This window comes from Zosterops lateralis (assembly GCF_965231275.1).
Source record: "Zosterops lateralis genome assembly, chromosome: 5".
In the NCBI taxonomy this organism is placed as follows: domain Eukaryota; kingdom Metazoa; phylum Chordata; class Aves; order Passeriformes; family Zosteropidae; genus Zosterops; species Zosterops lateralis.
Window position 1 is genome coordinate 54,107,480 of NC_139766.1, and position 15,321 is coordinate 54,122,800.

The window sequence follows — 15,321 nt, forward strand, 5'->3', positions numbered from 1 at the left end:
ACAGTAGGGAGTAAAGTTTTAGAGAGAGCTAGCAAGCATCCTCTCATTGTCAGTTTTCTGCACAACTATGATCAGAAAGCCATGCACATCCTTCATTTTAGACTTCATCACCCACTGCATACACCCTGGGGGAGGAGAACAAATGAAGCATGGAAGGGAAAAGGAATCCATCAAACCCCAGAATGCTGGGAGAGCTCTTCTGCTGGAAGGAGTGACAAGTTATGTAAGGAGACCCTGGGGCAAAGACCCTTGCTTGAATATTGTGTCTATTGATGCATGCAAATAAATACAAAAATCTACACATATATACATTCTACATAGCAAACACATGTTGTATAGGTACACAACTGAATCAAAGAATAGTAATTTTCTCATTCCTTTGCATTGTAGGGTATGAGAACAGTTAAAATACCTGTGATCCAAAACACATGAATTCCCCACTACTATGTCTTGGGGATATGAATTCCCCACTACTATGTCTTGGGAATATTTGTTTGATCAACAAGTGGCTGCATAGACACAAAGCACTTCTTTTCCTAGATCTAGACTTTGAAATCTACTATATCTATATTAATAGTATTAACTGCATGGGAAAGGCTTCTAATTGCTTCTGCAGAGAAAGGAGCTTAGACATCTCTTAATGCACAGCTGTTCTCTAAGCTGACTTTCCAATATCAAGATTTATCTCTTGTATTTCAAAAGCAGTTTGTAGAGCTAGAATGTTAAGGGACAACACTTCCCACTGGCTCTTTTCTAGTTTGCTTTTGTATTCTTGTTTCAGTCCTCCTAGATAAGAATGCATTTTAATTTTGAATCTTCCTAATTAGATGTTATGGTAACCAGAATATTATGGATCAAGTTGAGAATATAGCATGAAATCTCACATCTCCCCAGTCTACCAATTTAATGACTAGTCAGAAAATAAGCGCAAGCCTGCAAGACAACTGTGCAAACTCTCCAAACTGAAAACAATTTTATACAGATAAATAAATGCAAAATTGCCTTTCAGAAAGGCTGACTATTTGCTATAGTCATTTTACTGCAATTACAACTCAGTCCAGGCAAAACAGGGAAACTCAGCATCTCTCCCTTATTCCTTTTCTGCTCAGCTAAAGGAGCTATCTTCTCTTCATCACTCTAGACTTAGCTTTGCACTGCTGCTTTAGCCTTTGAGAGCAGGGAGACACAGCATTTGGCTGCTTGGAGTTGTAGTTTCTGGATGCTGAAAGCAGTCATAGGGGGCCTCTTCCCAGCTCTCTCACATCTCCTCCTTGGACTTCACTTGCAGAGGGCACAAACACATACGAGCAGAAGTTGGAAACAAACTGAACTCCTGACTTTTTCCAGGCATCTCAAGCTGAAAAAAGGTGACGTATTTCTCCCAAGACTGATCATTCTGTTTCATTGCACCTGAGATTTGTTACAGGACTTAACGAGCACAGGACAATAAATGCCAGAGCTGTTCTACTTAGCCAGGCCTTTTCTCCACAGATTAAATGGAAAAATATAGCATAACTGCATCTGCAGACAAAGAAGAAAATAACAAGCTTTTTTTTTTGTTCTCCTTTGGTCAGGCCACAGCAGTCCTGAAATGGTAAAATAAAAACTCTTCTATGCCCAAAAGCAAGGCCCCAGAGGCTTCTTCTCACCTGAAGCAGGACCCCGTTTAAATCTCCCAGATGAACTGATTCACAAGGGCTTTTTATTTTTATTACCAGGTAAGATTGCCTACTCAGCTGTGACAATTTTTAGCATATTTCAGGAGTGAGTTTTTTCCCCCTGAAGCTGAATTTAATAGAATTTGCTGTTAAATAGAAAAGGAGAAGTTTTTTAGAAAACATGGAAGTTTTCAGACTATTTTAAATAGATGTAACATCTTAATTTCATTCACAAAAGATGGTTAACTAAACTGAAAGTGGAATTTTTTATTCTGCATAAAAGAATTGTTTGATATTGGACAACACTTTTATTCTTGATTTTTGTTAGGACTTTTGAACAAGTGCCTTTTTTAAAGGGGTGAATCAAAATAGATATAAGTAGAAGGGAAAGAAACCAGATATTACAACAAGCTGTGGGGGTGAAGACGAGAATCTCATTACACTAATATCTGGGTGCATTGAAAAAATTAATTAGTTTTCATTCCACCTTTTGTAGTTGAGGGAATGACAGTATCTGTCATACAGAAAGGAACAGAAACACAGACACCTTCATCATGGGGATCTGATTTGGTCAATGTAATACATGATGTTTCAGAGCACACAGTGTTACATAGCACTTGGCATGATTAAAGTCCAGCATTTCCACACAATTTCTTTAAAAAACAGTAAGTGCAACATGATCAGTCAGAGCTTTGAAACAATATCATCCTCATTCTAGAATAGGAATTGTGAATCAACAGTTAATAGTAGAGGGTTAAAAAAACCCCAACAATAATAATAATTTAAGAATCCCCTCATAGTTTCTGTAACACCTGAGATGAATAGCACTTTATAAGATAAATCATTATAAGGACAGACAGAAACTTTTGCAAATAGTTTGGCTGTGCAGGAATTGATGTTGAGTGGTGTGTTTCTAGTGTCAGCTACCCTTCGTTTCCTGAGACTCATATCTGATGCTAATGATACAACAGGAGCTAATTAGTGAATAGTCGAGAGTGTACTAGAGAAATCCTACCTTTTCCCCTACTTCTGAAGGTAAAACTTATGGCCATTCCCTGCTAATTGCATTGCATGGATTACTTAAGTGCCAGCGTAAGGTGCATGAAAAAGATAACACTAAATTGGGAGATAAGCAGAAAGGATCTGACCTTCTTAGTCAAGGTCATTGATAGTGTAATTATTCTGATAAGCCGGGCATAATGATCTCCTGTACTCTCAAGACACCCAGGCTGTTGTCTGTTCAGCAAGGACACATTGCATTTTCCAGTATAGTCCATATTTATGCTCTTTAAACCTATGTCATAGGTTAAAGCTACCCATTCTAAACTGCTTGGCTATAGGACTTTGTGCCAAGATAAAACTGCCAATGGAGAAAAGAAAGGTGTTTGAAATGTTTGTTGCATGCAAAGCTGCCCTGGGTAACTCTCCTATTAGACAGGCAAAAACAGGAGAATCTGACTTTTTTGATTCTAGACAGGAACTTTTTGCTATGTAAGGTTGAGGTCGTGAGTGGTAAGCAGAGCAGCCTCAGCCCTCATTGCAAAAGAGCCCACTGTTAGTGTACGAGCTCTGGGGAGCACCACCAAACTCCCCAGGGCCTGCAGCACCCCAAAGGATGCACCAGCAGCAGGACCAAACTACAGGTGCTGTGCAGTTTTTTGGGAGAAGGCCGAAGCTGACGGGGACATATCTCACAGGCCACACCAGAAATTCTGGCTAAACCACTTGCTTTTCCTTCTGTAGATTCTCACGTTACTGTCTCACCAGCACTACTGCAAACTTCAGGAGAAAAAAAAAAAAAAAGAAAAAAAAATAATAATAATAAAAAAAAAAGAAGGCGAAATCATCTACTCTCTCCCACTGACCTGTGTTAGTGGAATCAGACTAAGTGAGCCCATGTGGGCTGTCTGTACAACAGGGTGCAAAGTTTGGAGGGAATTGCTTTCACTTTCACAACAAGCAGTGTGTTGAAAGAAAGCTCAGCTCTCATAATAATCACTGAATTTGAAAAACCCTTAATCACTATTCAAAAGAACAATCACTTATGCATGCACAGTTGACAGGACAAAATGCAAGTTTCATTGAACTTCAGTCTGGCTGCACTTATTTCTTTTCCACTCCTTAGGCTCTACAAATTTCAACATATCCAGGAGGAACAGTGTTATACCATGCAGGTTCCAATGAAATCAAGGCAAGGATTTTCAGCATGTAGAGAGTACATTGATGAAACACTTGAGAAATATAACGCAAAATTGCTTGTATTTAAGACAAGAACAACCACTGTGGACAGTTCTATGTGACTGGCAGGAAATTCTGTACCCACCCCACAGGGACAGCTATTCCCCACTGATCAAAAGCAGCTGGGGAAAGGGCTGAGCAGTTCTTGGGAAGGCAGCACAAGAAAGGCTTCAGAAAGAATCAGCCCTCCAGGCTGATAGCCAGGGCATGCAGAGCCTCCTGCCAGAGCTGGCAGCAGACCTGTACCTGTCTGGAGAAATAAGGCTGCCAAGAAATAATCCTTTAGTATTAAAACTAAAATGAAGTTGATTCCAGTGAACCACATCAGTGTTTCAAGTTCCTAAAATTCCACCACAGCTCCATTGTCTTTTGGAGCTGCAGCAGTGGCAGCTTACGCATTTATTTGATAAGGGCAAGGTCTTTCTGGCCTCAGAGGGAAATACAGCATTCCCTATTGCAGATATCAAAATTTTATGGTGGTCTGTGCCTTATTCTGTGTATTTGCTCTCAGTAATATGTCTTCTGTTCAGTAGCTTCTGGGCTGAGGTAAATGTTTGTACTGCCACACAATCTTCTGATCAGCATGTCATCTCTGCTTTTGTTTGTTTGTTCACAGGTCTAATATAACTGTAAATAAAGCAACAGAGATTTAAATATTTAATCATTAAAATAATTGAAATCATCACATTGTAGCGATGTGATTTTTCCCTCTGTGCCTTTGCATGTATTTCATTTTTCTACTGGCAAAGTCAATAGTATAACACAAACACAGAAGTTCAAAAGATGTATAAAATATGCAAATTGATGGACAGACACATACAATGGAGAATAACAGAGAACATGCCTTCCTATTCCAGCATAGCTCCTAAATCATAATTTTCTTCTTTTACAGATGTTCACATAAAAAGTTTATGTTCTTTTTGCAACCACTGAGGCTGGTTTCAGAGTTGAGACTGAATAGATAATCAGAGAGAACACTAGAGTGGTATTTCTATCTTATTTCTGGATCTAGTTCATCATGAGTCCAAGACAAGAAAAGTCCAACAAGCACTGCACAACAATGCGATTTGGGAAAATAATCTCATTGACCATATAATTGTCACTTAACTACACTCCCAAGGGATAGATGGAACAGTTTTATCCTCGGGGACATAGCCACTTTAATCCTTGGCTACAATCTATCAGCTTTTCTTTTCAAGACTAGGATATTTGTTCTTTGACACTGCAATAACATATTCTTTCATCTGACTCCACACAGGTATACCCTTTCTTCTTGATTTCAGGTCAGGGAAGGTGCTAACTACACTCTGCACAATAAAAGTCACTGAATTGCTATGCAAGCTGTTAGGAAAATTAATGTATTCAAGTCTCTGCAAACCTCCTTCTTCCTTAATCCTCATTTCAGGGTTGGCAAATCTTCTTTTCCTTGGCTCTACCTCTTCCGTGCAATATGTGTCTTTAATTATATTTTGCTGTATGTAATCCAAGCCATCCAGTGTCATATATGTGACAACACAGAAAATGGTTTCGAAGCTAGGATGGCAGTGAGGCTGAAGGAAGGCTGTCAAGAGTACAAAATAATACAGTGTGTTGTATCCTGCATTTTGAAAGATTCATAGGTGAAAACAAAATAAAAAATCTGAAATGTTTCAGGTTTCACTAATTTCCCATTGTTACATTATCTTGATATAGAAAAAAAGCAGCAAAAGGCCCTTCAAATATAAAATTTCTTAAATTCTTTAAGTTATATTCACTGTCTCTCTAGGTTTATACAAATTGCTTTTCTCCTTCTTTGATTCTCAGACAGAAAGCTTTCCTTGAAAAAGAAATGCCTTTCCCTATGTGTTTGTACAGCATACTTCACAAGATTCACAACAGCTGTGGAAAAAGAATCAGTTAAAAACTATTGCTTTAACAGGAAAGACACACTCCATAGCCTTTCATGCAGTAGTCACCCACAGGACTAATTTGAATATATGAGAAAACAAAAGGCTTCTGAGGGCTGCAGTAGTAATCAAAGGAATTGCCTGGGTTGGATAGGGAATCAAAAGCAAGGATGCATAGTACATGATGGAGCACAGCCCATGCAGGCCAAGGATGATGTTTGAAAGTTGCTTTTACAGCAGCTGAGATGATGACAGACTGCTGTCCCAGGTGAGATAATGTTTCTTGAGTATCACTCAGGAACAAGCAGACACTGGATTTGCCTTGTCCTTCAGCTCATGCGGTATCTTCCTCCAGTCAAGGCCAGGGTGCCTTGATTTTTTGAGAGTGTATCTTGCTCTGCCTTGCCATAATTATGTAATTACTGTACAGAGTCATAAACATGATCGCCTTTGTAGGCATTGCAAGTTGGACAGACAGAAAAATCAAGATATTCCTAATAACTGATCACTTTCAAAACTGTTACCCAAAATGCTTTAAAAAGCAAAACCATGTGTCGAGTACGTTAGCAGTGCCAGGCATTTTTAGAGCTCCCTTGGGTCTTATATGCCATTAAAACATTTGATTGGAGGTGCCTTAAATATGGTCCTCCTGTTATACTGTCTGTTGCTGTATTTCTGCCCTTGTTAATTAAGCAAGAAATTTCCTTTTTTTCCCCCTGCCTTTAGTAAATTAGACTGCTTGCTTTAGTCTGCTCCATATGGTCATTAGTTGAGCTATCTTTCATATGCAGGATAAGAAGATGGGATTTATTGTACGCATCCCACAATTCCAGATGTGGTTGCATGGTGAGGGACTGAAAAAGTCAGTTCCCTGCCCTGCCCCCACTCCATTCCATCCTGTGTCAGATATTGCTTCTTAGTAGTTTAATAATAGAGCAATGCCATCTAAGAGGGGGCACAGAAAAATATCCACCATAAATGCAAAATTAATAAAAATTCCAGTTTCCTCTGGTGAAAAAAAAAAAACAACAAACCAACAACAACAACAAAAAAAAAGCCTGTAAGATTATTTTCAGCTATGGGGAAGCAAATATAGTGCAAGTGAACAGTAAGCATGGATAGAAGGATTACAGATTCCTCATTTCCAAACAAATTATCTTCATTAAGCAAGTCTTTCTTCTCTTCATCTCTCCTTTTTTCCTGCAATTATTTTACTCAACAATGAATACTGTGCTCAGTCTGCTACGCAGTAATGAAAAAGAACAGCTGCGTGTCTGTTTCCACAGCAGACAAAGAAAAAGGCAACTAAACTTTTTTTATTTCCCTTTTTCTTTTGCAGTCATTCATTTCTGATACAAGTGGTGGGTTTTAGATATTTAGCCCGGTGGATGTCAAGAATGCTACAATGATTAAAGATTATCTTGTCACATCTGTTCAGAAGCAATACATAACTCTTAAAATATCTAGGTTGTTATAGCTTATTACCCACCTCTCTACACTGGCAAGATATGGTATCTTAGGGCAGATTAAGACCCATGCTGATATAGAAAGTCAAGCAGCAACATGGGAGTAGTTAATAGGTCTGAAAGGAAATCTTGTATTTGGTAAGAAATCTCCCTTAAAAAAAACTATAAAATAAAAGAGAGGATGAAACAGGAAACAAATTCACGGTGAGAGGATTAAGCAAATAACAATCCTGATATAAGCAAGGAGCAGCCATCTCCTAGTTTATAGTACTCTCCAGAAAAATTAAAAGAGCAGGACACATTTCTGCTAAGAGACAATAGAATGTGGGAGCTCTGGGTCAAAATCTTTCATATGGAAAATTTCTCCAAAACTGTTTGGTGTTCTCTGGAGTATATTTTCTCTAAATTTTTCTCTACACAGATTTTGTCTATATAGTTGAGGTCTAATGGCAAAACTATGCAAAACAAAATTATTATCTGATTCTGATGGACATAATGCGTTGAAGAGCATAACTAATTATAAAATTTAATTTGCCAGAAATGAGAGCTAGGATTATATTCCCCATGACAACTAATGTGCTAACGAGCTGTCTGTGTATTCCAGGTTACCCTGCTGAGAATGGTACTCTGTAAATAATGAACACAAGTATTACAGAAATATCAACTTCACAGTGTTTTCAAGTTTTGGGAGAGGAGTATTTATTTTGTGCATGTTTCATTACAGCATCCTTGAACTGGTGGAGACAAATGTGATGTTGTTGCAGTGAAGAAAAGTCCAGGGTGTATTTGAGTGTCTTTGGTCTGTGTTTCCAGCCATCAGCATGGAAACATTTAGAAGAGACAGAGTATGGTTGGGAGAGCATTGCCATGTTTCTATCCTGTTTCTCCTTCCAAGTATACAGATTTACAGAGAAAAACTGGGTGATTCCTTATTCTCTGCAATACACCTACCCACAAATCAGGTAAATCTGTGTTTGCCAATACTTTCCTGGTAATGGGTTTCTAGCATGAGATGCCAGCTACAAGTCCATGTAGCATCCTTGCCTCAGTTTAGGCAACCAGTCTTTGTATATTTGTCATTAATCCAAAACTCCAAGTTACATTTTTTCTTCATTTGTCAAAGCCTTTTGCTATCTTCCCTCAGTTTAGGTTCCAACCCAACGTGTGTGAAGGTGGACACCTGTGCCTGTCTGGATCTGTAGGGAGGGATGGCATGGCCTGGAGCCAAGGACTGCAAGCTGTGGCTTCTTATCTAGTTGTATAGCATGTTTTGTATTTTCAGGGTCTTATTGAAAGGTATTAACAGAGAAAAATACAGCAGAAAGGAGAGTAAGTGCTTTGAAATGGGTACATTTAAGAGTTAAAGGAACTAGAATTTACTCACTTGGATTTTAGCCAGTAATTTGACTGAGAGTAACTCTCTGAATAAGCACAGCACTAAGAAATCTTTGCCAGTAATACATATTAAAGTAGCAGAAGCTGATCCAGAGCACAAATCCAGCTGATACAGCTGTATGATTGTGGGTTTTTCTTCCATTTCTGTTATGGAGTTTTTTCTCAGTTCACTCTTTTATGATCTGTTCTTCGCCAGCTACTTATTTTTAAGATTGGGAGGTTTTAACATGATGAGAGCTCCTGGGAAATAAGCAATCAAATTGCTTATGCCATTTCTTTTGGGAATACTTTTGTGTATTTCTTCTAATCCTAGTGTTTTGGTCACGTAAATAGAGATTACATAAAAGAATACAAAAGATGGTAAGCTACAGAATCTCCTCCCTCTTGTGAGCACAGATGGCAGCACCTTGGCTGGAAATCTTTCAGATGTAGGAGATCAGGGGAGGGCAAAGGAGATTTCTTTTGAGTGATGTAGGCTGGGCTCCTTTTCCAGATTTCAGTCTGATCTCTCAGGTTAACAGCAAAGAATTAGCAGCACTGAAAGGACCAATCTGCTAGGAAGCTTTGGCAGCTGCAGTTCTGCACTGTGTGTATTATGCAGCACCTGTCACTGGTACTCAGTTAAAACATATTGGAAGGCAAAAATTCAAACATGCACTTACAAGAGGAGTGTGTGAAATTACAGGGTGCAGGAAGGCAGAACCTTGTATCTGTTTGATGGCGTGGTGGCAGAGCTTCAGGAAGAGCACAGTGGTGAGTCTGCCAGCAGAAAAGCTCACAAGACCTTCCTGTCATGTTGAAACTAATGGCAGCTTTGCAATTTAACTTGAATGAGAAGCAGGTGTTTTGTAGAAGAAACTTGCGCAGCAGCATGGAATATGCCACCAAACATGATGTGCCAAAAGTAGTGATGGGACACTGACAGGAATTTCTTTCCTCCTTCCAGCACAAATGCACCTCTTCTGAAATCTCATCTTTGCAGTGCTTGATTTATAATACCAACTCGTTTTTAGCAGAAATAACGAATTGAGTTCATATTTTGTCAATAATAGAAACAACTTAGTCCTGAAGCTAAAGTGCTCTGGATCTCTCCAAGGGGAGACAGGTGGAAGGGTGAGGGAGGACTGCAGAGGAATGTGTCCAGGGCACACCTCATTTTTCTCCATACTTTCAGAGCCACCAAAGAAAAGGAAAAAACCACCACACCACAGATATGTCTCTAAAAAGCTACACGTGCCATTGCTTCACAGAGAGCTGCAAGGAAGAGAAGGTCCTGAAATGGGAGGGAAAACAAGAACAGAGCAGAAAATAACCAGCAGTGAACAAGATAAGTTGAGAAAGGCAATGAGCTATTGCTAGCTAACAAAGCTAAGGGTGATAATAAACACCTGTTTAAGAAGCAGGCATAAAAGAAGAACCAGGGAAAAGTAAGACCACTGAAAAATGAGTGGGATAATTAAGGCAAATTAAGAAGAATTTTATAATGGTGGGGTTAATGACCTGTTGACTTATATTGGTCACCCAGAAGAGGAAAATGATGAAGAGGTATGAGAGGCTGTGCATTCATGAGGACATACATAATGGGGAAGAAATAAGTTGACAAGAAATACTGTGGAAACTTTAAGAAGACATTTTAGTTAAGTGATGGGAATAATAGAAGTCTGTTGAAATCTCCATAATAGTTCAAATTTGAGCGACAAATTTTTCAGTAAAGCCAAAAAAATAGCTGCCATGACAAGGCCCAATTCAAGGGCTGATGCAGATAACAGTGTCCATGAACATTCAGACACTGAGTGGGCTTGGATTCAGACCTGAACAGGTCATGTGGGATGCTCAGTCCTGCAAAGCAGAGACACTCTGGACTTTGTCAAAAAAATCATTTCAATGGGCAGTAAAATTTAAGTACAAAGGTTGCTCTCTTATCTGCCATGTGATTCTGAAGTTGCTCATAGTTAAGCGTGTGCTTTGCTCAGTCTGGACTGTATCACTTTGCAGTATTTAGGCCTGACCCCCTTTGAATTTGGTGTTTCCACCTTCCCAAGCTCTGCAGTTGGAACTTGCTGATACCCAATGCACAGGAGTTGCTGTTTTCTGCAACATACATTTCCCAAAAGGGAAGGAATAAACTAGATCCATAAATACATTGTTACAACAGAAGAATTAAAATGAGTGTTATTTGTTTTGAAGAGGATTTATCCTCCCCTGTGTCCACAGCAGAAGCCATTAACTTCTGATCAAGGTAAAACACAGTAAAATAAGTAGAAAGTGACTGGGAATAGTTCCTTTTAGTAATACCCTGCAAAACAGCTGCAATTCTTGACACACATCATCACTGAATTCCAAAACTGCTGTTTCTGTGGGCATAGGTTTATACTGTGTAAAAAAGAAAGTATGTTGATGCTGGTTTTAGGAAATTTTACACAAAGGGATCTCTCCATTGAAATGCACAGATGAAATTTGGAATAACAAGACTTCTTTCTTGTTTGATACTTACATGTGGAATTGATAGACAGATATGTAATTGGTAATTTGAAGGAGTACAATTCCTTAGCGAGGAAGACATTTCTATTCAAATTCATGTATTTCCACATTAAAAGAGGATTAAAAAATTATTAACTTTTTTATGTTCCAGTTAGCAACCATATTTCCTAGCATCTCAATATTTAAATTTAAAAGATTTCTATGCACTTCCTGGAACATTATTTGTATAAATGCCTTTTCTTTTATAAATTTTATTAAAAATAAGGCAGCAAGGCATTCTGCTGCTGGCAAGAGGCAAATCAAATTATCACCCTCATGGTCCTTCTAATCCAGTTATGTGTTTACTGAGAAGAAAGTTTGTGTAGGTACCGTGTGTCCCCAGCAGGATAAGGTGGCTGGAATTAGAGGGTGGTTTGTCTTTGGATTTTGGCCTTTTCTAAAGCGTGGATTTTCCTGTAATGCAGGATGGTGCTTATGAAAACAGATTTCATCCTCCTAGAAGTCTCATGTTAGTTTAATTTTAGCTTTATGTGAAATATGCACTTTCTGGGATCAGACAAGTGGATAAGAATTATATAGTTCTTCTTTCTTTTTGAGCCTTAAAAAAATAACCTAATATTGTCATTCTGTATTTAAAGATGTTACAAAGCACAAGCTCATTTCTTATCAGACTAAGAGAAGTGTGCTCATTTAAATCTGTAATACTTCAAATTAACAACTGCTCTTCAAAAATCTGGTAATCTAAGGAGTTATTCTTCCTTCCCAACATACCTTTTTATTTTTCAAACAGTCTCCTGATAAAATGATTGTATTGTTTCTCTGTTGAAATACTAACTCATTTCAACCAACCTGTCTTCTTTTTTTGTCAGAAGTGCTGTCAAACACAATCTTAGAAATTACTTTTCTTCTAGAGGGGAGGGAGGAGAAGAGCTTTCTCTGACATAGGCTACCTGATCTGAAAGCAAAGTGTCACTAAAATTTTTTGAAATAAAATTTAAAGAGGATTTACGTAGTAGACACTGACTTAGTTAAACCACTTCAGCACTGTTGTGGTTTGACCCCAGATGGCAACTGAGCACCAGACAGCCACTTGCTCATTTTCTCACTGGAGGGATGGGGGAAAGAACTGTAAAAGCCAGAAAACTCATGGGTTGACATAAAGATAATTAAATAGGTAAAACAAAGCAAAACAAGGCATTCAGTCACGACTTCTCATGGGCAGGCAGGTGTTCAGTCATCCCCTGGAAGGCAGGGCCCCATCATGTCCAGTGGTGACTTGGGACTCCAAACACCCCCCCTTCTTCCTCCTTCTGCCAGCTTTATATATTGGAATAATACATACGGGATGGAACATCCCCTAGGTCAGCTGGGGTCAGCTGTATTGTCTGTGTCCCCTCCCAGCTCCTTGTGCACCCCAGCCCCTCACTGGTGACATGGTACAAGGAGCAGAAAAGGCCTTGACACTCTGCAAGTGCCACTAAGCTGTAACTAAAACACCCCTGAATATGGTGTACATTGAATGCATCCTCTAGAACTTCCATTTATGTTTTGGAAAGTCCCTACATCCAGGCATTGTCCTGATTCTAAAATATTTGAGTCCTCCTTCTTTGCAACACACTCAGGATATTCAAAGATCAAAATTTCTGTAATGAACACAAAATTTAAAGCAATATTTCTAATACATGAAAAAGTGCTATATGCTGTACATCTAATTTTCCATCTTCATCATGATAATAATTCTTATGAAGATAATTTTGGCAGTCTTGGTTGGTTGGACATCTTACAATTTTAGGAGACTTAAATGCAATGGAGTAGAGAATACAAAGGCATGACCTTTGAGGAGAGACACTAATAAGACAGTGTGTGTAAAACGTTCACTAGAGACTGTATTGATCATGAAAGATCATCTTAATCATAGATGAAAGAATGCCAATACTAGTTAAATACAAATAATGATTGGGGTTATGTGTGTGCTTATATATGTACATATTTTATAAATACATAAATCAAGAGGTTGGGAAATTATCACTTGAATTAGTGTGATAATAATTGCAGAGCAATGGGATCAAGCATTTCCAAAAGTACCTACCATAAGAATTGCAGAATTGTGGTATTGTGCTGCTTCTGTGTGCTTTTTGTGCCTCTAGGGAAAGAGAGAAAGCAGGGCTGGGATAATAGTGCAACAAAAATAAACTAAACCATCAGTGAAATGAAGATACAGGCCAAGATGAGGACACATGCTTGTGTTTACCAGTCTGGTGTAAGAATGATAAGGATTAATGTATAATACAAGGGCTGTCCTGTTGCTGTCTTGCTACAAGTCTAAGCCAGACCTGGCAAAAAGATGAAAATATTATTTGGCAAAGGCTTAAAATAACTCAAAATCTGGCTTGGCTTCAAGATGAGTTACAATGAAACATGGTGGTTTTGAAATCCCTGGGAAAGAAACATTCTGGGAAGACAATTATTTTACTTAGAAGTTCTTTTTTTTTTGAAAACTAAAGGCATTTCATTCTGAAAATATTAAAAGATCCAATAATAAAGAATTGAAAATTGAAAGAAGTCATTGCAGCTATAAGTAATTAATTTTGAAATGTCAAAATGGCAACAAGTTTTGCTCTTTTTAGTATCAGCATTGGCGAGCAAGAGGGTAGCAGAGGTTTGAGAAAGGGAGAGGGAACCTCTGTTCTAGATGGGGAACATATCAAGAGGAATAAAAAGCATTAGAAGGCTTCTGACTATGCCATCAGAATGGGTGCTGCTTTCTTGGAAGGGCAGGGTTGCAGTATCAGAAATATCAGCAGACAACCTCTGTTTTGTCTTTTCCCTCAGTGTCTCCCCCCAACCTCCCCCCTGCTGTGGGTTTAGTGTGCATGGTGGGCTGCTTTCCCTCACATGCCCTCATTAACCACATCTTCAGTTTCTGCTTCCATCTCTCACTTAGTATACTTGCTGTCACCAGTAATATATTCCCTTTGATTCCCTTCCTCACTTTCTTCCCTCCACAGCCCTCCAGAAGACATAGGGAAATTTGCATTTCCCTCTTAACAGAGCGAGACTGAGGAACAGTGAAGATAACTCCTGACACACGCAAAGGGGAACAGCATCACAGACCAGCGTTATTTGACATATATGCAGGCGTGCCCTACATAGCTCCTGTGGCAAAGCACTGCTCCTCAGCCAGCCAGATTCCTCTTGTGATAAGAGCCATTCAGCTCACATTTTCAAAGCTGTCTCTGCACACTTCTAGCAAAATGGGAGATATCAGTGCTCCTACCCTCCACCCTTTCCCCACCCCCAGCAGAGAAATTAACAAGGAAATAGATTTTTTTTTTTTTTCGAAATAAGCATTCAGACAAAAAGTGCTGGGAATGTCAACATGTCTCCATCACACATGTTATCATATACTTTATGTCAAAAGTAGTTTCAGCCACACCTCTATTATTCTACATGAGATGTATGTTAGGTTGAAAGCTACTCTTTGGTCCCTTTTGTGTCCCTTATTTTTTCAAGGGAAAACAGATGGGTTTGTTTCAACATTTAAAATGCTGCATGAGTGATTGTTTTATCTTGATACACGATTTGGTTTAGAAGATTTTCCAGACTTCACTGCTTGTATTCAAAGGTCTTCTTGGTCTGCCAACATACAGCTAAACAACCAAAGCACTTAGTCACTCCAGAAGAACTGCAGGTGTGCCTAAAATTAGGCTTGTGCTTCATATTTTTTGTGCCTAAGCTGTCGACAGGGCACAGAGCATCTCTAAAGATTAAAGCCACAAATTTATTGTTCAGTCTCTAACATCTGTTTCTTTTTAGATTGGTCCGTAAAATAACAGACTCAGCCACACTGTTTCTGTGGTGTTTGCTGATGAATTTTTAAAATAAAAAGATTACTGGAATAATTTCATTGTAGTTCTCAAACTCATATTAATATAATGGATTTCTTGTTAGCAGAAAGGAGAAGTGAGTCACAACTGGTCTGACAATGGGGAAAGCATGTCAGCTTTGTAACAAGGGGATTAAATCTGAGGTGTGACTGTCTTGGCCATTAAAAAGGATTTTACTGTAGGTGCCTCTCAGTTTAAAAGCACAACCTTTTAAGAAAACTAAAGACAAAACCTGTGGTTAATACAACCTAGGCTTGCATGGAGGTATCCAGTGTTCTAAAGGTAAAAATCTAGCTCAAACACTATAGAT